Here is a 27,071-nt window from a genome sequence, read left to right on the forward strand (position 1 = left end):
TTACGCCCCTACTAGACGGTGGATGTGCCTACGACCTTACCACAGTGGATCACCGGTTCTCGTCAAATCACCGACGTTAAGTTCTGTCGGGCTGGGCCAGCACTAGGATGGGTGACTATCCAGACTGCCGTGCGCTGTTGGCAAGCGGGGTGCACTCAGCCCTTGTGAGGCTAACTGAGGAATCATTTGATTGAAGAGTAGCGGCTCCGGTCTCGTCAGCTGACATACGGCTGGGAGAGCGGTGTGCTGACCACATGCCCCTCCATATCCGCATCCAGTGACGCCTGTGGGCTGTGGGTGACACGGCGGCGTGTCGGTACCGTTGGGCCTTCATGGGCTTTCCGGGCGGAGTTTAGTTTAATTTAATTTTAACAGAAGGTGGATCTTAGCAATTAGCATAAAATTCAGCTTGATGCCTCTAATCGTTCTTTAGGAAAAGGCGCCTTAACAGGTAGACACACAGGTAGACAGACGACAAACGGGGAAAACCTTGTCATATGATTACATATTAACACTTTTCGGATGTTTTCCTTTACTTTTACTCTGAAATCTTGATTCTTACAAAAATTGTGATTCTAGTTCAATAGCAAGTGTCTGGCTCTGAGCACTATGGGACTTAGCTTCTGAGGTGGCAAAAATGGTTGAAACGGCTCTGAGCACTATGGGACTTAACAGCTGTGGTCATCAGTCCCCTAGAACTTAGAACTACTTAAACCTAACTAACCTAAGGACATCACACAGCCACGCCCGAGGCAGGATTCGAACCTGCGACCGTAGCAGTCGCACGGTTCCGGACTGCGCGCCTAGGACCGCGAGACCACCGCGGCCGGCAACTTCTGAGGTCAGCAGTCCCCTAGAACTTAGAACTACTTAAACCTAACTAACCTATGGACATCACACACATCCATGCCCGAGGCAGGATTCGAACCTGCGACCGTAGCGGTCGCGCAGTTCCAGACTGTAGCGCCTAGAACCACTCGGCCACTCTGGCCGGCCAATAGCAAGTACCCGGAGGTACTTATGAGGAGTTAGTAGGGCAGTTTGTAAATTTTGATGCACGCTGATGAGCCTAAGCAATGTGATCACTGCCCACCGCGAGGTTCGATGCCGCCTTGTGTGGTTGGGTGCACGTGACGCGGTAAAGAAAGTGCGCACGTGAAGTAGACGTGGACAGAGATCACCGTAGCTGCAAATGGGAATATCCATTGAGATAGGCGACTTTGACGAAGGGCACGTTATGTGAACAAGTATGTCGAAGACGGCGGATCTGGTCGAATGTTCACATACTACTGTCGTGAGTATCCATAGAAGAGGCAGAATGATAGTGGTACTACCACTACGTGGAACGTCCACTGCTCTTCACAGAACATGGGGTTTGGAGGCTTTTCTACTCTGTAAAGTAGGATAGATGATGATCTGTAGCATCTATGCCGAAAGAACACAATGCTCGCGCACGCACAAGTCTTTCAGAGCAAACTATTCATTGTACGTTATTGAACAAGGAGCTACACAGCAGACCGCCACTACGTGTTGACGTGTTGACCCAACGACATTGCAATTAGAATTTTAGCAGGCACGGGACCATTGTGATTCGACCGTCGTTTAATGAAAACGTGTTGGCCCTTCGGGTGAATTACAGTTTTGCTACACTAGATCGAGGGTCGAATCCACAAACGACGTCATCGAGGTTAACGGTGGCTCGAAACGTGTAGCGAGCCACGGACAGAGGCTGACTAGAACAGTGTTATGCTATGGGAGAATTATCTCCTCCCTTGTATGGAACCTGTGGTAGTAATCGATGACACACTGACAGCTGCGAATAACACGCATCATGTGATGCTTGATGTCTTTCCCGATGGCGATGTATTGTTTCAGCAGTATAATTGTCCGTGTCTCGGCTGGAGATCATGCTACGGTAGTTTGAGGAGCATTACAGTGATCTCACACTGATGTGTTGCCGGCCAAATTCACCTGACGTAAAACCTATGGAACCCATCTGGGTCGCTATAGAGGGCCATCATCGTGAACGCAAATCAGCAGCCCGTTATTTACACGAGTCATATGACCTGTACGTAGACCTCTAATGTCAGATACATTCATGGGCCTCAGATTGAAGGATGTATTTTGTTCCAAAGACGGACAAACAAGTTATTAAGCAAGTGGTCACAATATTTTGGCTCATCACTGTAAGTGGCCTCTATCTTTGATAGCGGTCACTTAGAAGACTTTAGTACCTGATTTAGATTTCAAAGTGACACCATCACCTACTCGATTTCATGTGTCGGTCAGACAGAGAGGTGGAAAACAAAGTGACCCTGTAAGAGTTTCGTTTCTACCGATTGAGATACAAAAGCCTAAAAGGTTTGACATCCCAGCAGGATAACTCATACCACGCACCCAAAATCATTTCCTTTACTCACCAGGTCGTCATATCTCTAGTCTGTACAGATGAATTGTTTGTCGAGTTGCTATTTATTAAGACTCTCCATGAATGGATCTCATGATGGGTTTGTGAGCCCAATGCACAATCCCCATCCTGCAGGACCACGTATTTTGTCTTCGATGTTTTCTTCCAGCAGCTTTTAGAGACACATCTCTGTATTACAAGGTGGCAGCTATCGACTTTTCGTCCAGTCCTGGTATTTTACAACCCTTGTATCTGACATATCAGTTGTGTGTCCCTCTATCTGCGTACTGGAGATGTACCCAAAGCCAGACCAGAAACCAACACACTCTATCTACAATTAAAGCTGTGAGACTTCTTTTGATTAGAAGACTAGGTTTCTTTGTAAACTTCAGAAAAAATATGAAACTCATTTCCGTGCGGACCTGGCAAATTAAATATCAAGATAAAATAGCCTGGTATGAAACCAGCGGCCAAGTGCTGCTGATGTTTGTTAAGAATAATTTAAAAAAATGTGTGATTCAGCAGTTCGTCTCAACATTTAAGAGCTATTTCCTTTTTGTTTCATGATGTAGCATTTTGCTTTAGAATCAGGAGGGTGCTTAAGATGCTTAAGATTTCCATGTCTGCGTCCGTTTAGGTAACGTCAGGATGATTTTGGTCTTTCAACTTTTGTGGGACACTTACACAAAAACCAACATCAATTACAACAGACACATTAGGGTGAGACAAAGGAAACAACTCCTCACACTATAAGAACATGGCTACATAAAAAGACGAGATGATAATTCTTGGGATATATGGTGGTCCATAGGTGTATGACCATGCTGCTTAAGGAAAAACATGTGGATAAGCAGAAATGAAAAGGCAAGTAAAATGAGGTGATTGGAGGGAAAAGCTTGTGAGGCTATGTTACCAACACAGCGTCTATTTTGAAAGCAGGCAACTTAAATGGAGCTTCTAATCTTCAAATGTGTATGGGGCATGTGACATATCAAACATATAGTCCACTACATGAGAGAAAGAAAGGCGCCTTTCATTTGAGCTTAAATTCTCGAGCTATGGCTGATGGTGTTGTTGTTGTTGTGGTCTTCAAGGCCAGTTTGATGCAACTCTCCATGATACTCTACCCTGTGGAAGCTTCTTCATACCCAGTACTTACTGCAACCTACATCATTCTGAATCTGCTTAGTGTATTCATCTCTTGTCTCCCTCTACGACTTTTACCCTCCACACTGCCCTCCAGTACGAAATTGGTGATCCCTTGATACCTCAGAATATGTCGTACCAACCGATCCCTTCTTCTAGTCAAGTTGTGCCACAAATTTCCCTTCTCCCCAATTCTATTCGATACATTAGTTACATGATCTGCCATTCTAATCTTCAGCATTCTTCTGTAGCACCACATTTCGAAAGCTTTATTCTCTTCTTGCCTAGACTATTTAGCGTCCACGTTCCACTTCCCTACGTGGCTACACTCCATACAAATACTTTCAGAAATGACTTCCTGACAGTTATATTTGTACTCGATGTTAACAAATTTCTCTTCTTCAGAAACGCTTTCCTTGCCATTGCCAGTCCACATTTTATATCCTCTCTACTTCGACCATCATCAGTTATTTTGCTCCCCACATAGCAAAATCCATCGACTACTTTAAGTGTCTCATTTCCTAATCTAATTCCTTCAACATCACCCGATTTAATTCGACTACATTCCATTATCCTCGGTTTGCTTTTGTTGATGTTCGTCTTATATCCTCCTTTCAAGACACTGTCCGTTCCGTTCAGGTGCTCTTCCAGGTCCTTTGCTGTCTCTGACAGTATTACAATGTCATCGGCGAACCTCAAAAGTTTTATTTCTTCTCCATGGATTTTAATTCCTATTCCGAATTTTTCTTTTGTTTCCTTTATTGCTGGCTCAAAATACAGATTGAATAACATCGGGGATAGGCTACAGCTCTGTCTCACTCCCTTTCCAACCACTGCTTCCCTCTCATGCCCCTCGACAGATGGTGTTAAGTCATGCCAAACGCACTGACATCGTCTAGATATCAGCGGATGGAAGAACCATTCTTTTGGCACAGGAGTTTAACCAACGCCACCGAAACTGCACATGTAGGACGTTTTTCTTTTTATTCCAGAAGTCAATCTGACTTTACTTTTCGCAAGTTGAATCTCGTTACTGATAGGTTAACTATCATCTAAACTATTATTTGTATTAGACAAATAAGATCTTCATTAGGTTTCACACATTTGCTATGCACATTCAAGGTCAGCCCTCCCTCCCGTTCCTATGAGGAAATAATCAAGTTCCACCACCACCCATCAGGCCATAGTCACCCTTTCCTCCTCAGCCTTTGGATCAATGGTTTCCAAGCCCCTCCGGTTTCCTCATCTTTTACAACTGAAGTACTTGAGTGGGTGGAGCTGTGCACCATAGGGAGAGGAACACGGTGTAGAGGTTTGTTCATAACAAATTGATTTTATTGTAATTATGCTAAGTAATGTCAACAGAAGGTAAAAGCTAATAAGAAATTAAATTTAATATTACATGATTTTCGCCATTTCAGGCATCAGCAGAGAACACAAACAGGTAGATTTTTCAATATTCTTCGCATTTTTCCACATTTTCCGCAGTTTTATGTATTTTACCACTTTTTTACTTGCTTTTCGTACGTTTCCACAATGTAAACATCGTTTTACATATTTTCCCGCACTACCATCATATTACCAATTATTCCACAATATTTTTATAATTTCAATCACGTGAATTTCGTTCCACTGCCCCCAACTTCACATTAATGCTACTTTGCGTCACATTATGTTAATATTATTTCGTCTACGTCATGAAGCTCTAAGCAAAATAGTGGTGAATATTACTAGGTAAGACACAATGACATCATAAATTACTAACTCCACGGCATATTATGCTAAATGGATGCGAATAGCGACGTAATTTATTGTATGAGTCATTATGAAAGCCCATTGTGTGGTCAAATTAATGACATCACGGCATATTATGCATAATGGCGGCAAATATTAAGGCAATTTATGCTGCGGGACGCAATGGATATGCAGTGTGTGGCTAAATTAGTGACGGTACGATATATTATGTAAAATAGCGGAAATTTTTGTCCAGTAAGGTGTAAGGCTCAAATATATATCCTAAATTTGATTCTTGCGAATTATTAGAGGTTTTTCTAAATGTTAGTCTATCCACACCTGTAAGTGAATTGTGGATGCCCATCACCTTGGCGAGGTTAGCCTGGTGAGAACACCTAGCAGAAATACCAAACGTCCTGCTGAGCCCCCCCCCCCCCCCGCCATACTTCACTATTATCTTTGTTAAAATGAGAACTACATGTATAACACTAGGGTGCAATACACTAGTGTCATACAGGGTCATACCGAAATTATGAGGTTTATCGCTCCTGGAAAAAAGGATACTGAGCAGGCATGGGTTAGTCATGTAAGAGATGAGGTAGGCTGTAGCCAAATGCATCGTCGCTGTCGACATCCAGGTAATTAGATTTCGGTCTGGACAGGAATGGGAAAGGGAATTATTAAAGGAAGATAAAGGAACAACATACATATCCATAACTGATTTAAGGAAACGACAGAAAACCGTTATCTATTGGAGACAACGGCATTCAATGACTGAACTGAAGTGGAAGTGGAGTGACAGAAAAGAGCCAATACGACTGTTGCGATAACAATGCAACAATGGAACTGTTAAGGAAACACATGCATAAATACGGTATGTATAACAATTAGCACACTGCTAGAGTTACACACCCAGATTACGAGGTACTCAGCTGCGCGTTCACTATATAAAGTGCTTCGTACGGCCGGCCGGTGTGGCCGAGTGGTTTTAGGCGCTGCAGTCTGGAACCGAACGACCGCTACGGTCGCAGGTTCGAATCCTGCCTCGGGCTTGGATGTGTGTGCTGTCCTTAAGTTAGTTAGGTTTAAGTAGTTCTAAGTTCTAGGGGACTGATGACCTCAGATGTTAAGTCCCATAGTAGTCAGAGCCATTTGAACCATTTTTTTGCTTCGTACGCACCAAGTGGGATGTCTGCAAAGAATGCAGTTCCTTGAGTGGCTGCAGCTGCCACCTAATGCCTGGCTGCGAACGAAAGAGCAGTTAAGGCTACAACAGACCATCTCGCCAAGGTGATAGATATATTTGCATTATTTACACAATTTGTATCTGTAATCTTCTCTGACGTTATGAACTTGGTGGCTGGCACGTAAGTTACTGCTACAAAATTAAGCACTCAGGTAGGGGGTATCCCACCACAGCAGCCCAGTAGTATCTAGCCAATGCCTACATGTTCAGCAACAGAAGTATACGGATGACTTTGTAGATAAGCGTTGCTAACAGCTTCAGCACCAGGCACTGCCGTCCCACCGCTCTCCCTTCAGTCAGAAGTAACATGAAACAAGTTTCCCCTCCTCCCCAAAATCTTCCCGCTTTTAGTACTAGAATCTATGTGTGTGTTGTACCTTTCTTGTTTTGTTCACCGCAGGAAATGGATCAGATGAAACATCGTCAACAACAGAGATTAGACAGAGCTCTGAGGCAGAATAAAAAAGACACGTAATTACAATTAACTCATCATAACACTATATTTAAACAAATAAACTCTTGCTACATCACTCCTATAATGTTATTACTATGCGATGAACTGTGGGTTAAAAACTGTAAATTACTAAGGATGTCATGACGTTTTCAATATGTACTAGAAAGCACGACCCCAACCATATATGAGATATTTCGTAAATTGGATATTGCAGTATCTAACAACAGGAAACCACTTACTAAATATCTAGTCTACATTATCACTAAACTATTAATGCGCAGTGTCATAGTGTTACACACTATTAAATGTACAAAATTCTTTCGTTACTTTCATTATTTCACTATCCGCTATGTTTCGAAGAAGGCACGTGTAAGTACTTGGTTTAATAAGGGACACACACGACAGTAAATAACACCGTTCACTGTTGGCCAGTGTCAGCCCCAGCAGCCACTGTCTCGCGCTGCCCGCCACAGCGACTGCTGTCTGACAAGTCGAGCATCTCTCTACCCTGGGTATACTGTAACTGTCCAGGTGGTGGGTCGGGAGGGATGGGAGGGGGCGTAGATCCAGTTTCGTCTCAAATACATACATTCGGGCTGGCAGCAACTGCTGGGGAAACATCCTGTGAAAAACTGGTAAGCACAGTGTCACTGATCTGTGTGTCCTTCTAGTGAACGGTCCAGAATTCCTTTCACCGAGATGAAGTGCGAAACTGTCTTGACCAGGTAACTCACTCCGGCTCTTAGGATGACTGCCTATAGAGACGCCCACGCACTAAGATAGAAATGCTTGCATGCTCTCCGAATCATTCGCTGAACACCCTATGAAGGCGTACTAAAAAACGATCTAAAATTTTGCTTTTTACACGATTGACGTACATCGTTGAACACTCCTGTGAACTGCTGGATTTACCCATACTGTTTTATTAGTAAAAATACGCCGATATCTTGTGCTCTTCGTAGTATGTCTTCCATCTATATAAGCTTATTAGTTGTAAGTTTATTCTACTTCTGTCATTTGTTCTTAGATGTTTTATTCTCTGCTATGCTTCTTTGGACCTTCAACTCCTTGTGCAGTTACCAATTGCTTCGCATTTAAGGTTCCACGGAGCAAGCTTTGCTCTAATTACTTCTGCCTCTGCCCCTCCCCTCACGTACATATTTCTGTCATCAGTGTTTTTGCTCATATGCCACCTGTTATAGGCCTACCTCTTTTCCTTCACCTTTACGGTAATATCATCGTCCCGCCAGTCACTTTTAAATTTGTCACATGTGTTCTCAACTACTCCGAGACCTTCAAAGCCAGCTTCATGAGTGGCTCTCACAATTGCTTTATACGCTGTCGTCAGCTTCTCATTAAATCTAAGCTTGTGTAAGAAGACAATTGTAGGATCCACTAGTAAACTTAATTTATACTGTGGTTGGTCCAGTTTCTCTCCATTCTCATTACAATTGTTTTGGCAGCTACTAATTTTTGAAAAACGAAACGAAGTGCACAACGAATCAGATAATTGTTAGATCCACATTCTGCTCCCCTGTAGACTCTCCAATGCTCCACATTTGTACCATTACTTTCTTTCCCTGTAGCATTATTAATTATTAACTTCTTGTGCCCAGGTATGTATAGGGATTTCTTTGTGTAGAAAAATTCCACTCCATACCTTTAGATTGTACTGTCCACAGGTTTCTGACGGCGTCTCTCAATTGTCATTCACAATATCCCCCCCGAATTTGTTTACAACCTTGCTAGCGTCCTGTTTACCGACTCGTCCATTAAAATCCCCTAAAAGATACAGCTCCATCCTATTGCTAATGCTATGTATACGTTTGTCAGATCATTGAAGAAATCATTCTTCTGAGCGTCAGTATCATTATTTGTGGGGGCATATGGTGCAACGATCGCTACGTCGTATCCTTTTAGCGTCAATTCCACACACATCAGATATCCGCCACACTGTCCCTTTTCTTAATGCAGCACTTCTACTTTTATGTACCGCAACGGAATTCTCCTTCCTCTTTGTTCACTCCACCGTAAATATGAACATAATCATCTATTTCCTCTACTTCTCTACCTTTCTTTTTGTTTCTGTTAGTGCTATTACGTCTACATTGCTCCAATTGATTTTATTGAGTGCTTGCATTTTGTTTATTTAACAAAATTTACATACCGTTTTTGTTTGCTGGGTCCATTTAGTTTAATTTCGATTTGGTCTGGAGGCTTTACTGTTCGATTTTTTGCAGAATGAAGTTTCCCGAATGATGGAGAGCAGGCCCAACGCCTCAATCGCCAACAAGGAGGATCAGGTAATTTTTAATCAAGGTTTTCTTCCTTCACACTGATTGTAGTTCTGGACTTTATTTGTCAGTCCTGCCTGTCTCTGAATCAGAATTCCGCTGGCTTCACTTTAGAGAGGTCCATCCTGTCCACTGTCGCCTCTATTGGAGGCAGATTAGGAAAATGGAAAAGAGCATCGGTCCTTGGAAACTAATACCGCTGGGGTAGAAAAAAAAACAAAGAGTTAGCTAGGAAAGGCCTATGGATAAGAAAACAGAAGAAGCTTGACAGAAGTAAGTTGAAGTAATGTCAGACTTAGCTGAGGGCCCATGTGGTTGCCACCCACATACTTACAAGGAAGGGGTCGCCAAGGGAGACTACACTTTGTCGGGAATCTCACCAGCTGACAAGTCTGACAAGGGTGAACTACCAGAAAATTTGCTCCTGCCAGTAAAGCTCAGTGAAACATTGAGTCCGTGGTACTAATTTAAAAAAATATTACTCTTAATTATTAATTGATTCTACTTAATTTTTTCTATTAGAAGATTTTGAATTACAAGGTTTTGAAGAGATATCATACTAACAACATATAAGAGTAAAAGTAAATATTTTTCTGATATCTTCCTTTCAATCAGTTCTAATTGCGCTTCAAAAGTTATTTATAGTGTAAAATAGCTTGATTTCGTCCCCATTTTAAAAGCACTTCTAAAGCGGATCTGTGACATTCATGAAACTTGCTTCAGTTCCATCTGGGCTAGCACTGTCAGTACCACCAGTTAACTTACATGTCTCGCCTGGATGTGAAGTAGTTACACCGAAAGCTGTACAGTGTTGATGAATAAGAACTATTGTGATCCAGAATTGCTGGATTGGAGGTGATAGCTAATGCTTGAGGAGGATGTTAAGGATAAATGGCTGTACACTGTTGGGTGGCTGCATCATCTCTTCTGTAATTCCAGTATAATGATCTGTATATGCACTTCACAACAAGCTTCATTACATCTGTCCTGGAAGACATTTGATGGTCTCGATGAGGAAAATAAGCAGCGAGCAGCGGGGTGGGAGAACAAACGCACTGTACTCAAAAAAGCAAGAACTGAATGCCAGCTCATAGAAATTACATTTAGAATTAGCAAACGAAATCATTACCTCCACAGTATTACATGACATAATAGAAAGAATAATTCACCAAACAGAATCGAAGATGAGAAAGAAATGGCAGAAACAGGAAAAGAAATTAAATAAACTCCAGAACAAAAACATCTCTGAAACTACAACACAAACGCAAAACTCACATTCCATTAAGACTTGATTAATTTTATTAACATAACACTCACAAAACAAGAACAGTGGCTAATTGAGAAAAGCCTCAAATACATTTTGAACACCCGCCGTGACAGAAAAGACCAATCGCAGTTTTACTACTGACGAAACATGAAAAAACTGACACACCAGACTTCAACCCCGGTCTATCGAGAGAACTAGTGACAGAGGAAATAAAACAAATATTGAGAAAGAGCAAATCAACCATACATACAAATACCAACACATCAGATAAGAAAATCGTAAACATAATACACCAAAAATTAATGTAACATAAAGCAATCGTTACGAGGGCAAGTAAAGGGAGTTTTCTGGTCTTGATAACAGAGACAGACTACGTTGAAGAAACAGAAAAGTACTTGGAGGAAATTATCAAGCTAACCAGTGAAATAAACAATTTCGTCCTGGACCCATCTAAGTTCCACAATTTGTTGAATGTTAGCGTAACTGGGTAAGCTTGCGATATTATTTAACATCCCACTGTTTTAGGAGCGCTAGGCTGTTTATTACATAGAAAAATTGCCTGAAAGTGAAAATAGGGTAAGTTAATTGTGGTAGCATCTTGGCTGCACCAGAAGAAGCAAATTACCCTTACAAGTAACATTTCATCTCTAAGTTTAGAAGTCCATGAACTGAGTGTTAACCTCCACCACAAGCCAGAGGGACTTATTACCTACATTTTCATTTACATCTATTCTGCAAATCACGTTTAAGTACCCGGAAGACGGTTCTTCGAACCACCATCACAACGATCCTTTATTACTCCAATCCCCAATAGCGCGCGGAAAAAACGAACACCTTTATCTTTCCGCACGAGCTCTAATTTCCCTTATTTTATTAAGATGATTATTGCTACCTATGTAGGTCGGCGTCAACAAAATATTTTCGCATTCAGAGGAGAAATTTGGTGGTGGAAAGTACGTGAGAAGACCTCACCGCAACGAAAAACGCGTTATTGTAATGATTTTCATTCCAAATCCTGTGTCTTGTCCATGACACTCTCCCTCCTGTTTCTCGATAATACAAAACGTGTTGCCCTTCTTTAAACTTTCTCGATGTACTCCGTTAATCTTATTATTTGGCAACGACCCCACATCTCCCAGCAGTACTCCAAAAGAAGACGGCCAAGCGTAGTGTACGCTGTTTCTTTAATAGATCTGCTTTATCTTATATGTGTTCTGGCAATAAAACGCAGTCTTTTGTCCACTTTCCCAACAACATTTTCTATGCGTTCTTTCCAGTTTAAGTTGTTCGTAACTAATTATTACGTACTTACTTGAATTTTCACCTTTAGGTTTATCCGGCTTAGTGAATAACCGAAGTTTAACGGATTCCTTTTAGCGCTCATGTGGATGACCTCACAAATTTCATTATTTAGGGTCAATTGCCAGTTTTTGCATCATATATATATCTTACCTAAATCTTGTTGCAATTGGTTTTCTTCTTCTATACGATAAATCATCTGCAAACAACATAAGATGTCTGCTCAGATTATCTCGTAAACCGTTTATATAGATAAGGAACAGGAGGGGGCCTATATCACCACCTTGGGGAACGCCAGAAATCACTTCAGATTTACTCCAGGACTTCCATCAATTACTACGAAGTGTAACCTTTCTGCAGTAAATAACGAATCCATTCACAATTTGACACCAGCGTCTTGTAAGGTACGGTGACAAAATCTACTGGAAATCAAGAAGTACGGAATAAATTGGAAATCAGTTGTCGATAACACTCAACAGTTCATGTGTATAGAGAGCTAGTTGTGTTGTACAAGACATATGTTTTCTAAATCCCTGTGGACTGTGTGTCAATAGACCGTTCTCTTCGAGGTAATTCATAATTTTCAAACATAATACATGTTCCAAAATCCTGCTGTATATCGACGGTGCTGTTTTTTCTGAATACTGGTGTGTTCTGCACAATTTTCCAACCTTTGGGTACCAATCTTTAGTCTCGAGTGATTGTATACGTTTGTTAAGCATGGAGCAGCAGCCCCAGCTTGCCCTGAAAATAAGATAATTGTTATACAATCTGCTTTTATTAAGTGATTTAAGGTTCTTCACTGCTCCAAGGACATCTATTCGAATCTGGAATATTTATTCTGTATTATTTGATGAATAAATTTTTAAGGACTGTGCTTAGTACCTCTGCTTTAGCTGCACTGTCATCGATAGCATATCCATTGCTGTTGCGCAAAGAAGGCATTGTGTCTTGCCGGTAGTATACTCTTTGGATTTTCTGACACGTTTCGAGACAAGGGTTCGTTGTGGAAACTATTATAAGCATCTCACATTGAAGTCCACCCTAAATTTCGTGTTTCTGTAAAACATCGTCAGTCTTGCGGATTTTGCGTTCGTTTGAATTCGTCATGCTTTTTGCGGTGTTTCTGTAACAGTGTTCTAACCTGTTTCGTGTACCATGGGGCATTTACTCCGTCGTTTGTTAATTTGTTTGGTATAAATCTGTCAATTGCTTTCGATACTATTTCTTTGAATTCAACCCATTTCTGGTCTAAACTTATATTGTTAATTTGGATGGAGTGGAGATTGTCTCTCACGAAGGTGTCAAGGGGACTTCTATCTGTTTTTTTGACCAGATAGGTTTTTCGTTTATTGTTGGTGGATTTGAGATTTACGGTATTCAGTCTCGCTACTACGACTTCATGTTCATTAACCCCTTATCAGCATAGGATTATTTTTCAGTCAGGTCAGTTGTGCTTTCACAACCGTTTACTATTCGAGTGGCCAGGATTGTTTGTTGTTAAGAGGTCAGTTGTGTTTTCACAACCGTTTACTATTCGGGTGGCCTCATGCACTTAATGCTGGAAATAATTACCAGAGAAAGCGTTTAGAACAACTTCAGATAATGTTTAATGCTTATCTCCTGACTTAAGCATGTAAACTGAACTCACCACCAGCTATAATTCTATAAGTTGCGTACATGTTTGAAACTCGACTCAAGTTTTCTTCGAACTTTTTACCAATTGTATCTTCTGTGTTGTGAGATCGGTAAAGGGATCAAATTATAATTTTATTTCGGTTGCTGAGAATGACCTCTACCCATACTAACCCACACGAACCAACTACTTCAATTTTGCTACTAGATAAACTACATCTAACAGCAACAAACACGCCACCACCAACTGTATCTAGCCTATCCTTCCTCAACACCGTTAGGTCCTTTACAAAAATTCCGGCTAGACTTATCTCTGGCATTAGCCAACTTTTGGTGCCTAGAGCAATTTGAGCATCAGTGCTTTCTTTTAGCGTTTGAAGCTCTGGTACTTTCCCAAAAGTTGTAAGTGTTATACCGATGGTTCCTATATATCTGTTCTTCCTGTATTGGACCAGCACCCTTTGAGACTGAAGCCCATTTCGTGTTTCCCTGAGAGCTTCTAACCTAAAAAAACCGCCTAGGCCACGTCACACAGCCCCTGCCACTCGTTCAGAAGCATCCCGCGTGTAAAGGACTCCTGACCTATTTTGCGGAACCCGAAATCCCATCACCTTATCGCGCAGCGTACACGGTTGCATAAGCGTCACAGCCTCTGATTGAGGCCCTCTACTCGACTCTGTGGATGCCGGCAGTCAGACCTGTCTACTATGGTGCAAATGGTGAGTTCTACTTTCATCTCGCATGCATGACTGGCAGCCTTTATCACTGCACATAGCCACTCTAAAACAGAGAGAATCTCTTCCAATACAAATCGGCATGAAACATCACCTGCAGTTGGCTGCACACTGTGCTCTTCATGGTATCTGCAATGACTCATTCTACGTCTGGAATGATTCCACCCGGTTTTCACACTGAGTGCACATTGGTTTTCTTCCTCTCCTGGACAGCCATGTTCATAAGGGGCCCAACATTGGAGATCCCAGCTACCAATTATCCCACCCTCTGTGACTGCTCGGATCTTACAGGCAGAGTAGTTTCCTCTGAAAGAGCAGGACAAGCAACCGCATCTGACTAAGGGAAATTGTCAGCCACACCCATAGAACTTGGAGTCTGTTTGTCAGACTAACGGGGGCCACCTTACGTTTGGTCCTGCGAGATGTCTTTCACAGCCTGCCGAGGCGACATCTCACTCGACCACAAGTCAGGGGCTATCCTCAATGCCATCAGTGACTAGGCTGGCCACAGGAGAGGACTGATCGGTGTCCGTCATGTTTCAAAAACACTTAAAACCACATAACATCTAAATGTCAACAAACCCAGAGCAGCAACAGTATATTGCATAAACTGTGGCGTAAGCCAACGCGTTTTTCGCCAAGGCTGTCTTGCTTACCGTCAGATAGGAACTTGGCAGCGCAGTAAAACTCTGAAGCCTTATGAAATATGCTTATTCTAATTACTCTGTTCCAAATGATAGTACAGCACACTGTAAAGGACACACTAATTTGGAACTGTAGAAGTGTAGCATTCAGAATCAACTTATTTATATAACAATAAGACAGAATTTACCAGCAACTATGCGATTGTTCAGCGGAAACATTCCGTGAACCGCGTCTGTCAAATATCATGGAGATCACTTGGAGAAATCCCTTGCCCTTGAGGAACACATAACAGAAACAGCGAATGAAGCAAAGAGTGAGTTAGCTGCCTCGTATCGTTTAATAAGCAGAACATCATCCCTAAATGAATCGATAGTGAAAGGAGTAATGCTGTACGACTAACCAATATGTGGACACGTTCTGGTCGAAAGCATTACGCTGTGAACAACTTTAACTGCTCAATGATTTGTTAGAATCACGAAAATGTATGGTGCCCCATGAGTTAAAACTGTTTGAGAAGAGATTCGTTCCCTGTTGCAGAGATTTTACACCAAACAACCTTACACGGCCAACACGTCGACTATCCTCATGTGATATCCATGATCTGCGAAAGTGTGAAGGCATTAGGTGGTGCTGTGGCCACTTCAGTAATATAGAAAATTTGTGTGAGGACCAAAACTATAAATATAGTTTCAGTCATTTATACCTGGATTCACATCACTCATGTCTGAAATCAGCAACTCTGATAATAAAATTAAAACAATTTGGAATATTATTAAAAGAGAAACAGCTCAACCAAGAGCAGAGGAAGACAGTATTACCATCAAATTGAATGAAGACTTTACAAACAAAAAGTCAGAAGTTGAAAATATTTTTAATAATCATTTTCTAAATGTTGTGGATATAGTAGGACCCAGGTGTTCATTAGAAGATGCTAGGCTGTTAATGGAAGAGGCCATACCTATGCAATTTGATACAATTGAAATCTCACCCACTTCTCCCTCTGAAATTAGGAAAATAATAAACTTGCTTAAAAGCAAAATCTCACATGGAATTGATGGCATTTCCAGCAAAATACTAAAAGCTTGTTCTCAACAGATAAGTAAGATTCTCAGCCACCTGTGTAATAGCTCTCTGGAACAGGGCATTTTCCCTGATAGACTGAAATATGCTATTGTTATACCTTTGCATAAAAAGGGGGATAGATCTCATGTCAACAATTACCGTCCAATCTCCCTTCTAACAGCTTTAACCAAAATTTTTGAGAAAGTAATGTATTCAAGAGTAGCTTCACATATCTGTAAAAATGAAGTACTGACAAAATGTCAGTTTGGTTTCCAGAAAGGTATTTCAACAGAAAATGCCATATATGCTTTCACCAGTCAAATTTTGAATGATCTGAATAACCGAACACCTCCCATTGGGATTTTTTGTGATCTCTCAAAGGCTTTTGATTGTGTAAATCATGAAATTCTGCTAGACAAGCTCAAGTATTGTGGCATGAGTGGGACAGTGCACAAATGGTTTAATTCCTACCTAACTGGAAGAGTGCAGAAAGTTGAAATAAGTAGTTCTCGTAACATGCAAAGATCAGCACATTCCTCAAACTGGGGAACTATCAAGAATGGGGTTCCACAAGGGTCAGTCTTGGGTCCTTTGTTGTTCTTATTATATATTAATGACTTGCCATTCTATATTCATGAAGAGGCAAAGTTAGTTCTCTTTGCTGATGATACAAGTATAGTAATCACACCTGAGAAACAAGAATTAACTGATGAAATTGTCAATACTGTCTTTCAGAAAATTACTAAGTGGTTCCTTGTAAACGGACTCTCACTGAATTTTGATAAGACACAGTACATACAGTTCCGTACAGTGAATGGTATGACGCCATTAATAAATATAGACCTTAATCAGAAGCATATAGCTAAGGTAGAATATTCCAAATTTTTAGGTATGTCCATTGATGAGAGATTAAATTGGAAGAAACACATTGATGATCTGCTGAAACGTTTGAGTTCAGCTACTTATGCAATAAGGGTCATTGCAAATTTTGGTGATAAACATCTTAGTAAATTAGCTTACTACGCCTATTTTCACTCATTGCTTTCATATGGCATCATATTTTGGGGTAATTCATCACTGAGGAATAAAGTATTTATTGCACAGAAGCGTGTAATCAGAATAATAGCTGGAGTCCACCCAAGATCATCCTGCAGACATTTATTTAAGGATCTAGGGATATTCACAGTAGCTTCTCAGTATATATACTCTCTTATGAAATTTGTTATTAACAACCAAACCCAATTCAAAAGTAATAGCAGTGTGCATAACTACAATACTAGGAGAAAGGACGATCTTCACTATTCAAGATTAAATCTAACTTTGGCACAGAAAGGGGTGAATTATACTGGCACTAAAGTCTTTGGTCACTTACCAAATAGTATCAAAAGTCTGACAGATAACCAACAAGTATTTAAGAAGAAATTAAAAGAATTTCTGAATGACAACTCCTTCTACTCCGTAGAGGAATTTTTAGATATAAATTAAGAAAAAAAATATTTAAAAAAATAAAAAAATAAAAATAAAAAAACACAAAAAAATAAAGTTGTTATATTAACTTAAGTATGTTGTTAAATTAACCTAATTATGTCATGTATTGGAAAATTTGACTCGTTCCACATCATTACGAAATATCGTATTCATGATCCATGGAACTAGTATTAATCTAATCTAATCTAATCTAGTCGTATAGCATTGTAAATGATAATTTATTTATTTTTTATAACACTAGTACTGCTCAGTAACTGTTAGCGCTTAGATACCACAGAGGCTTTTGATATTGTTTATTAGGTACTGAAAGGTTCCATTTGGGACCAACACTGTTTAATATAGAGGATGAATCATCTAGAAGCTGAACCGAAAATATTTCTACAATGAAATATGTTGTCGATATTCGGATTTCACAGACTGGAATGGTAGGCAGGGGCCCAACTATGCAGCCATACACAGCGTGCTATGAGTTTCAGATGTGTACTTCATTAGAAGAGGTAGAAGTATTTCAAGCTAACAATGCCGGTACCATAATCAAAGTAGGCTACATTAGAACGTCAGTGGTGTTTTATGCAAGAATCTACTGCAAGCAGTTTACGATATATCGCAGTCTGAAAATTTTAGACACTGCAAGTTCTTTGTTTCACGTTGTAACGAAAACGAATGTGTATTTCACATGGGTGCGTGTTTGCAGCCCTGCACAGGTCTCCGAAGGTGTCGTGTTGTTAAATGGGACATCGCCTAGGACAAGCGAAAGACAAACAAACGCAAATACAGTACCTCTGTCGGGCCTGACACGTAAAGAACCAATGCACCCTCAAATATTGTGCTCAAAATGACCGCCACCAGCGTCAATACCAGCTTGCATTCTGCCATGTAACGACTGATTTCCACGTTCTGGCATTTCAGAGAAAACTGCAGCGCAGGCAGCCGAAACATGCACGTTCATATTATCTGTAATTGTTTGAAGAGGTTGTATAAGTCGACGTTTATTGTGATATCTTTCGGCATATACGGTACACGAACTAACGGCATACTTCCTACATTCACCATAAACCATGAGCACGACAGCTTTTTCCCCATTGGGAGATACCATCTGCGAAACACGTCCTACTACGACCACTATCACACAATAACTGGCAGGAGCGGCGCAATGCATTCACTTTGTACACATAATACAATGTAAATGAATACAACATAGCCGCCTAGCATGGAATCAATAGCATGAAACAGTTGTCAGAGTTTTCAATGTTTACGATAAAATAACTCGTAACCAACTTGCACTAGTTTCCCGCAACAAACAACATTGACATTCGCATTTATGCTACTTTTAGGATTTTGTTGTCATCAGACGCTGTCCCATTTCAAAATTCGTAACTGATGTAAAGAACTGCACTTTCGCCAACGTCTCAAAATCTTTGTATTGGCTGCTGTCGATAGTGCCTTCCAGGTCCGAAATAAATGCAGTGCACGTGTTAGGCAATTCACCCTCTAGACTTCCTACCTAGTAGAGTTGTCTACATTTAACACAGGCTAATTCTCTACGGCACTCGAATACTCTAGTCAGTTGTGACCAGGACAGCTGTTGTCAATAGCAAAGACTAGGTGACCCCATTGGGGGACAAAATTTTAGGGTGGCGAAGGGCGGAGAAAATTGTTTTCATATGAAACAGCGAAAAAATTGACCAAATGTGGAGAGAAAATTAAAACGATGAAAAATTAAAAGATGACATTGTTTTCAAGAGCGCACGGAATAAATCATTACTTTGGCGGAAGTAAACACATTGCCTCCACCGACCTCAAAACTAAAGAACCAAGTACTGAGTACTAAACGGAAGTAAACTTTGATTCATCTATATCGTGCTCTGGAACAGCGTCTCTCGCTAGCTTCCGATCACGTTGCGACTTGATACCATACCTCCCTCGGTTCCTCGTTTTGTTTTTGCCTCTACTGATTTTTGTCATGCGTCAGTTTAACTGACGACTGTCGCCAGATATGAGGGCGTTTGGTCATATTAGTTTAATGATTATAATAGGAGATTTGCATTGTTGTACCGTTGTATGTTGGTGGTGGCAGAGGGGACGGGTGGGAACTGGAGAGACTGGTGGTAGTAAAAAAGAGGGACGTTACTTTTCAGTTCTCGCCTAGAGCGGCAAAACATCTATCAGCGGGCCTGGTTGTAATGAAATTACTTACTCATTGATCTGCACATTGTCATGTGTGAATCTTACTTGTTTTCATGGTAAATGATAAGCACGTATATTTATCATTTGTTGCAGTTACACGATTTGTTTTATGTAGCTGAGTGCAAAGGCCTTGGGTAGGAATCCTAAGCCGGCCGGTGTGGCCGCGAGTTTCTAGGCGCTTCAGTCTGGAACCGCGTGACAACTACGGTCACAGGTTCGAATCCTGCCTCGGGCATGGATGTGTGTGATGTCCTTAGGTTAGTTACGTTGAAGTAGTTCTAAGTTCTAGGGGACTGATGACCTCAGATGTTAAGTCCCATAGTGCTCAGAGCCATTTGAACCACTTTTTTTAGGAATCATATAAAAGTAAACGAAAGGAAAGAAATGCCGTGACGCGAAGATGTGACTTACGTTCGGCGAGGGCAAAGCAGCGCTGTGCAGCGTACGACAAGCTTCACGGCAGTGGCGTCAGTACCCGTCGTAACGTCGACCTCCTGCACTCATTAACAGTCCGAGCAGTTCCGGTTGCATAACTCACGATGAATGTGTTACCCTTGTCGATGCATTGAGGTCAAACGCATCAGTCATAGTATTAACATTTCCTAGCATTTCCTATTGTTAATATTTCCGAGCATAGTATTAACATTTCCTGGATGCTTCAGTATGTGTCATTCCAACCAGTCCCTCCTTTTAGTTCGAGTTATAGCCCAAACTTCTCCTTTCTTGAATTCTGTACCGTATCTCTTCTCCAGCAGTTCGACTTGCCCAACTAAGCTTCAACATTCTTTTCTTATGGGACATTTCTAAATCTCATTTTCTCCTCTATCCTGAATCGTTCCTTGTCCACGCTCCACTTACGGACAACGTAACGCTCCGTACAAATAACTTCAAAAACTGCTTTGTAACAATTAATTCTGTGGTCGATGTTAACAATGTCCTCTTTTTTTGAAACGCTTTCTTTGCTGTTGCCAGTCCGCATTTTATATATTCTCTGTTCCGTAAATCATCAGTTATTTTGCTAACCAAACAGCAAACTTATGTACCATCTTTACTGTCTCATTTGCTAATCTTATTCTTTCAGCATCGCCTAATATAACTCGGGTACATTCCATTACCCTTTTTGCACTTTTGCTGTTATTCATCCATAACCTGTTTGCAGGACACTACCCGTTCCATTCATCTGCTCTTCCAGTTACTTACCGTCTCTGATGTAGTTTCAGTGTCCTCGGCAAATTTCAGAGCTCCAAATTTTGTTCTTGCTTTCCAGCACTGCCTGCTGAATGGTCAGATTGAATACTACCGTGCCAAGCTACAGTCCAGTCTCACTGCCTTCTCAATTACTGCTTCACTTTCATTTTCTTCAACTCCTATAGCTCCAGTCTGGTTTCTGTAGAAGTCATAGAAAACTTTTCGCTTCCTGTGCTTTACCCCTGGTTCCTGCAGGATTTCATAGTTTGTATTGCAGTAAACATCGTAAAAAAAATTCTATAAATCTGCAAATGTTGTAAATGTAGATTTGCTTTTCTTCTGTGCAACTTCTGAGCGTCTATATGTCTCATGTTGTTTTACACTGCTCCAGAAAACTAAACTGATCTTCCCCGCGATCCAATTATGACCGATTTTCCACAGTTCTGTCATTACTCCTTTACTCCTAAATCTAATATTCTGTAAGCCGTTTGGCACTTACCGCCTCTCTTTGGCCACGTAAACATTCATATAAATGGTGAACATTAATAAAACTGTCAATGTGCAGGGACGGATTCCTGACTCGAAATGGAAGGGAGAAAGGTCCTATGAAGACGTGTCCAGAAACGCATCGTTACTACGGTAGATGGCCCTGACGATTGTATGTTCCTCTGTCCACCTGCCGTTTGTTCCTGCGTGTTGGAGGCTGTGCTATTAATACAGCGTACTGTAAGCAGCAGAATTATCTGGTATTCATGTCGGGAACTAGTCGAAATGGTATCTGTGTACGGCCATGCAGATGGAAAGGGTCGAGAGGCAGCACAGTTATACCAAATTTAGTACCCCCACAATCATCAACCACTTCACACAACATTTCAAGCCCTTTTTGGGTGTTTGTGTGCCTCTTCAGACAGACGAACGTGCTGGGAGGCGACGGATTGTGCATAAACCAGATCTGGATTGCCGGTTTCTACAAGATATTGAGACGAACCCTAATACAAGCTCCAGGAAAATGGTCTGCGAACATGGTGTAACCGAGAGTACGATTCTGCGAATCCCGCATGACAAACGTTACTATCCCTATTACTGCAAAGAGTGCAAGAATAATCAACAGCGGATTTCCCTCTACAGAAGGACTTTGTCTATGGTTTTTTCAGCAGAACATCACAATTATGAGATTTATGTCATGAGTCATCTTTGCTGAAGGAGCAACATTTGCAGAAGTGTGAAATCGTCGTCTGTGGGCTACAGACTATACTCGGCGAATGGTTGTGGTATCTCATCAGCATCGGTTCAGCATCAACTTGTAGGCAGGGTTTCTTGGTGGTCACATACTTGGACCTGTCACTGTTCCACAACGCCTCGACCGAGGAACCTGCTATGGAGTATCTGCCTGGGCTCCTTGAGAATGTGCCTTTGGCATTACGCCAGGTTATGTGGTTTCTACATGATGGAGCGCCACCCGACTTCCGCATTATGGTTCGCCAGCACGTCAACGATATCCTCCTTGGACACTGAATGGGACGCAGAGACCCTGCAGCAGAATCTGTTTCCTCGGATTGCTAGACAACTATTCAAGCAAATCGTTTTGATGGAGTTTATTACAGTAGGTTAATTTGACAATACTTAACTTTTAGTATTCACAAATATGTGTCGCAAGCAATTGTCGACATCTGAATAATCAATGTCCTTCAGTATACACAACGTCAATAAAGCAAAACAGTACAGTTTGTATAACAGCTCTTCTTCCACTCCCCCCCCCCCCCCCCCCCCCCCGGATGTCTATGGGGTACGGCGCTTATATTCTCTTCAGATAGATGCCGCTTCTGTGTTGGTGTCGGATCTCAGCTCACCATTGGCTGACGTAGTCTCACAGCATTGTCTGCTCTTCCTTTCTTGACCGTCAGGCCGGCGCTTGTCGTTGTGCTGGAACATTTCCTCCCTCCCTCCCCCCACCACCACCACCACGCGATGGACGGTTGTCGTGTAAGAGAGTGACAACGGCTGGCGTGACAGAAGTGTGGACGCTTTTCTGGACCGAGAGCCGTGGCTGCAGCGGACGTCAAGCTTCAGGTCGTTCCCCGTGATCCAGCCACCTCTCTGGTGGAAACTTCCCCCGGAAAACTACCAGAAGCATACGCGTCCACCTCCGGGGGCCAATCACAAGATGTAGAAGGCGCTAGCTGCTGCTGTGTGGGAGGGTCCAGCTCCATCGGTAGGACGAGAGGAGGCGGAGGAGGCGAAGGCTACGTTGTTGCTTTTTGTTCCGTTGTTTGGGGGAAGAGACCGTACAGCGGTGGTGGTGGTGGTTAGTGTTTAACGTCCCGTCGACAACGAGGTTATTAGAGACGGAGCGCAAGCCCGGGTTAGGGAGGGATTGGGAAGGAAATCGGCAGTGCCCTTTCAAAGGAACCATCCCGGCATTTGCCTGAAACGATTTAGGGAAATCACGGAAAACCTAAATCAGGATGGCTGGAGAGGGGATTGAACCGTCGTCCTCCCGAATGCGAGTCCAGAGTGCTAAGAGACCGAACAGCGAGATTATCAATCTCATCGGATTAGGGAAGGACGCGGAAGGAAGTCGGCCGTGCCCTTTCAGAGGAACCATCCCGGCATTTTCCTGGAGCGATTTAGGGAAATCACGGAAAACCTAAATCAGGATGGCCGGACGCGGGATTGAACCGTCGTCCTCCCGAATGCGAGTCCAGTGTGCTAACCATTGCGCCACCTCGCTCGGTGCGAAGGCTCCGTCTCCATGGTGTCGCCCCGCGGTGTCCTGATGACATCCTCCGGCTGCTGCTGAGGCTGCAGTGTCCTCGGGATCTGTGAATTTGGGGGAAGAGACACTGAAGGATCACCGTGCACATGACAGTGGCGAAGCTGTTTGTGTTTTCGGCGCAGCAAGTCGTCTGGACCTGAAATGAGATACATGCAAGTACCAAGTCGACGGACGATCTCGCCTCGCACCCACCGTATGCTGCCACTAAAAACCCTGTAAAAGACAATATCACGCGGCGCGAAGCAATATTTGCGGCCTTCCTTGCGCGCCAGGTGCTAAGGAGGGTGGAGCAGGTGGAGCTGTGTCCGATGGCGGCGGCCGTGAAGCAATCCCGCCAGCGATTGTCCATCTCGTGGATGTGAACGATAGGAGGCGAGAAACAGTTGCATCCCTGGTGTGTGCGGAGAGAAGTTTGGCCATCTGTTGCTTGAAGGTTCTCACAAAATATACCACTTCGCCGTCTGACTGTGGATGGAACAGTGAACTAGTCAGATGCTGTATGCCATTGCGTTCGCTGAATGTTTCAAATTCATTTCACGTGAATCGAGAGCCGTTGTCCGACACTATGACTCCAGGTAAACCTTATAGGCAAAAAATTGATGACAACGCCTGAATTGTGCTACTTGACGTTGTCGAGTTCATTGGCACAGCAAAAGGAAACTAGCTATACCAGTCAACCACAATCAACCAATAAGTGTTCCAAAAAGGTCTCACAAAGTCTGTGTACACTCGTTGCCATGGTGACTGCGACTTAGGTAAAGCTGACAATTTTTTGGTGGAGCGGGCTAATTTTCCGCACGTGCGTGACACTGTGATATCATCTGTTCTATTTGGATGTCCATACTCTGCCAAGGATAGTGCGAGATCGCTAACAGTTTCGTACGAACAATCGCCCAGTGTCATTGGTGAAGTAACTGCAACACTTCTTTTTGCAAAACTTTAGGGATGTACACACAGGACTGTGTCCTGTCACTTTGAACAAGAATCACACCTTTCTGTATAGCGAGGCTTTGGTGACGTGCAAAGTATCGATGCACTACAGAGTTCTTTATGCTACCAAAGGAATGAGGCCAAGATGCGCGAATGTATGTTAGCAAAACGTTGAAATTCCGTGGTCAGTGCAGTTTTCCTATAGTTCAGGGGAGAGGATTGAAGCAATTCAGAAACCTGAACATCGATGAGACAAGATGCAGCAGAAGTGTCAAAGTCTGTATCGGGGCCAATCGGAAGACGAGAAAGTGCGTTGGCATTACCGTGTTGAGCTGTGGGGCGATACACAATCTCGTACTGGTTTGAGACAACAACAAAGCCCATCTTTGCAATTTTTGGGCAGCTCATACAGGAATCGTTTCGTCGGATGAAACAAGGTCTACAATGGCTTGTGATCCATTACTAAGTAGAATTTCTGACATACACATAGTGGTGGAATCTGGTGACACCATACACGGTAGCCAAAGTCTCTTTCTCAATTTGTGAATAGCTACACTGAGCTTTAGACAACACTTTTGATGCAAAAGCGATAGGTTTTTCTTTATCACCAATTCTGTGCGTAAGCACTGCACCGATAAAGTAAGAGGAAACGTCAACTTTTGTTGCAACTAGTTCGTCAGGATCAAAGTGAACTAAGCATTTTTCACTGAGCAGTGCACCTTTAAATCTTTGAAAAGCAACTTGGCACTCATCTGTCCAAACAATGGGGACATTCTTGCCACGCAAGCAATGCAACGGAGCTGCGATTTGTGTAGCATTCGTATGAACCGAATATAATAGCTCAGTTTCCCTAAGACTGACTGCCATTTTGTGACTTTGCGATGAACTGGCAAATCTCGTATGGCCAACAAATGTAACTGACAGTTTGTGACATGAGCAAGCTACTCCAACTCAGGTTTGTAAAAATCACACTTGTCCAGTCTGCTCCTCAGTTCTGCGTCAGATAACACACAAAACAAAGCATGCACATCTGCAATATGATCTTGAGGTGTACGAGCTGCTACGACAATATCGTCCAAATAGTTCGAACTTTTTGGCACTTGAGCATTCAGCTGTTCCAAATACCACTGCAAAATTGCGGATTCGGAAGAAAGAAAATATTTAAACAAGCCCCAATCAGTATTCACTACACACACTTCCTGAGATTCATCATATAGTTGTATCTGAAGGTACACGTCACACAAATCAATTTTTGAAAAGTAGCAACCAGCGCCTAATCTGTCCATGAGATCCTCCGGGCGTGGCAATGGTTAAATATAAATCACAGTTTGTGGGTTGACCATAGACTTAAGGTCAACACCGAGGCGAATACGACCTCAAGGTTTGGGGGGGGGGGGGGGGGGGGGGGGCAAAACAAGTGGACTTGACCATTGACTAGCTTGTATGGGCGCAATAGCTCCGCTATCTTGCAGTACTTTAAGTTCAGCAGCTACGGTCGCACGTACTAGTCCCGCCTCGTGCATGGATGTATGTGATGTCCTTAGGTTAGTTAGGTTTAAGTAGTTCCAAGTTATAGGGGACTGATCACCTCAGATGTTAAGTCCCATAGTGCTCAGAGTCATTTAAACCATTTTTTGAATGCTAAACCCTGACAAATAAAATGAATCAAGATCAAATATGTTCTCTGAATCGCATGATTGTAGCACCGTAAAAGTCGCTGTTTGCGTATGCTAGTGATATATACCAGGCAAAGTACATTTTCCTAGAACGGTAATGTCTTGTCCATTATAAGCCCTCTGATGCATGCAAGTTTTAGACAGGCGTGGGGACCCTAACGATTTATATGTCTGACGGTTCAGCAATGTAACAGGCACCCATGTCCAACTGAAATTTCGCACATTTCCCACAAAGAACAAGACGTTTGTCGGTCTCGTGCAGCACTGAAGAAACTACTTGCTCGCTAATGCCTATTGCAGACTTTGAATATAGTGCTTTGTGACTAGATTTCTGTGAGTGAGCCGAATTCTTATTTTTGTTCCGTAGCAAACATACGGATTGTACATGTCCTTTATTGACATAAACGTAACACTGTGCTTGTTGAGAGGGATAATCTTATCCTTTGTGCCTTGAAAAACACAGAGGGCATAACTTCATTTTGTTCGCCTGTGTAGCCGCCTGTTTAGTGAGCTGCTAATGCAACGTGGTGACTTGTTTATACAGCGTGGTTAGCGCAAGCTGCACTGCCAAATGGGCCGAATGTAAGCAAGGGACTCAATCTGACAAATTGTTGGCCACTCAGATTTGGCGGCCGACAGGGCACTTGAATCGTACTGAAATAGTATTTGCACTGCTTGATGGATCAGACGGTTTGAAAATCTGTTTTCTGAGCTTGACATCAGTTATACTGTACATGATCATATCACGCAACGTAATACCTGAATATAAGGCACCGCGAGTACATTTTAGTTTCCATTTCCTTGTCATACCCTGGAAATATGTTACCCACCTGCGATAAGTTTCTTCTGAGCGTTTTTGCAATTTAAGAACTGATATCTAGCTGATACCACTTTCACTTGTTG

General features: G+C 42.3%; 1 protein-coding gene across 1 annotated transcript in view; it reads right to left on the minus strand.

Annotated features, from left to right (window-relative positions):
* Positions 1 to 20,045, minus strand: part of LOC124545524 (fatty acyl-CoA reductase 1-like) — a 78,620-nt gene extending 58,575 nt beyond the window's left edge. The window contains exon 1 of the mRNA XM_047124472.1: positions 20,010 to 20,045. The gene's annotated coding sequence lies outside the window, so the exon portion shown is untranslated. The remainder of the gene's footprint in view (positions 1 to 20,009) is intronic.
* Between the last annotated feature and the right edge of the window lie 7,026 nt (positions 20,046 to 27,071).

Source organism: Schistocerca americana, chromosome 8, assembly GCF_021461395.2.
Source record: "Schistocerca americana isolate TAMUIC-IGC-003095 chromosome 8, iqSchAmer2.1, whole genome shotgun sequence".
NCBI classification, from domain to species: domain Eukaryota; kingdom Metazoa; phylum Arthropoda; class Insecta; order Orthoptera; family Acrididae; genus Schistocerca; species Schistocerca americana.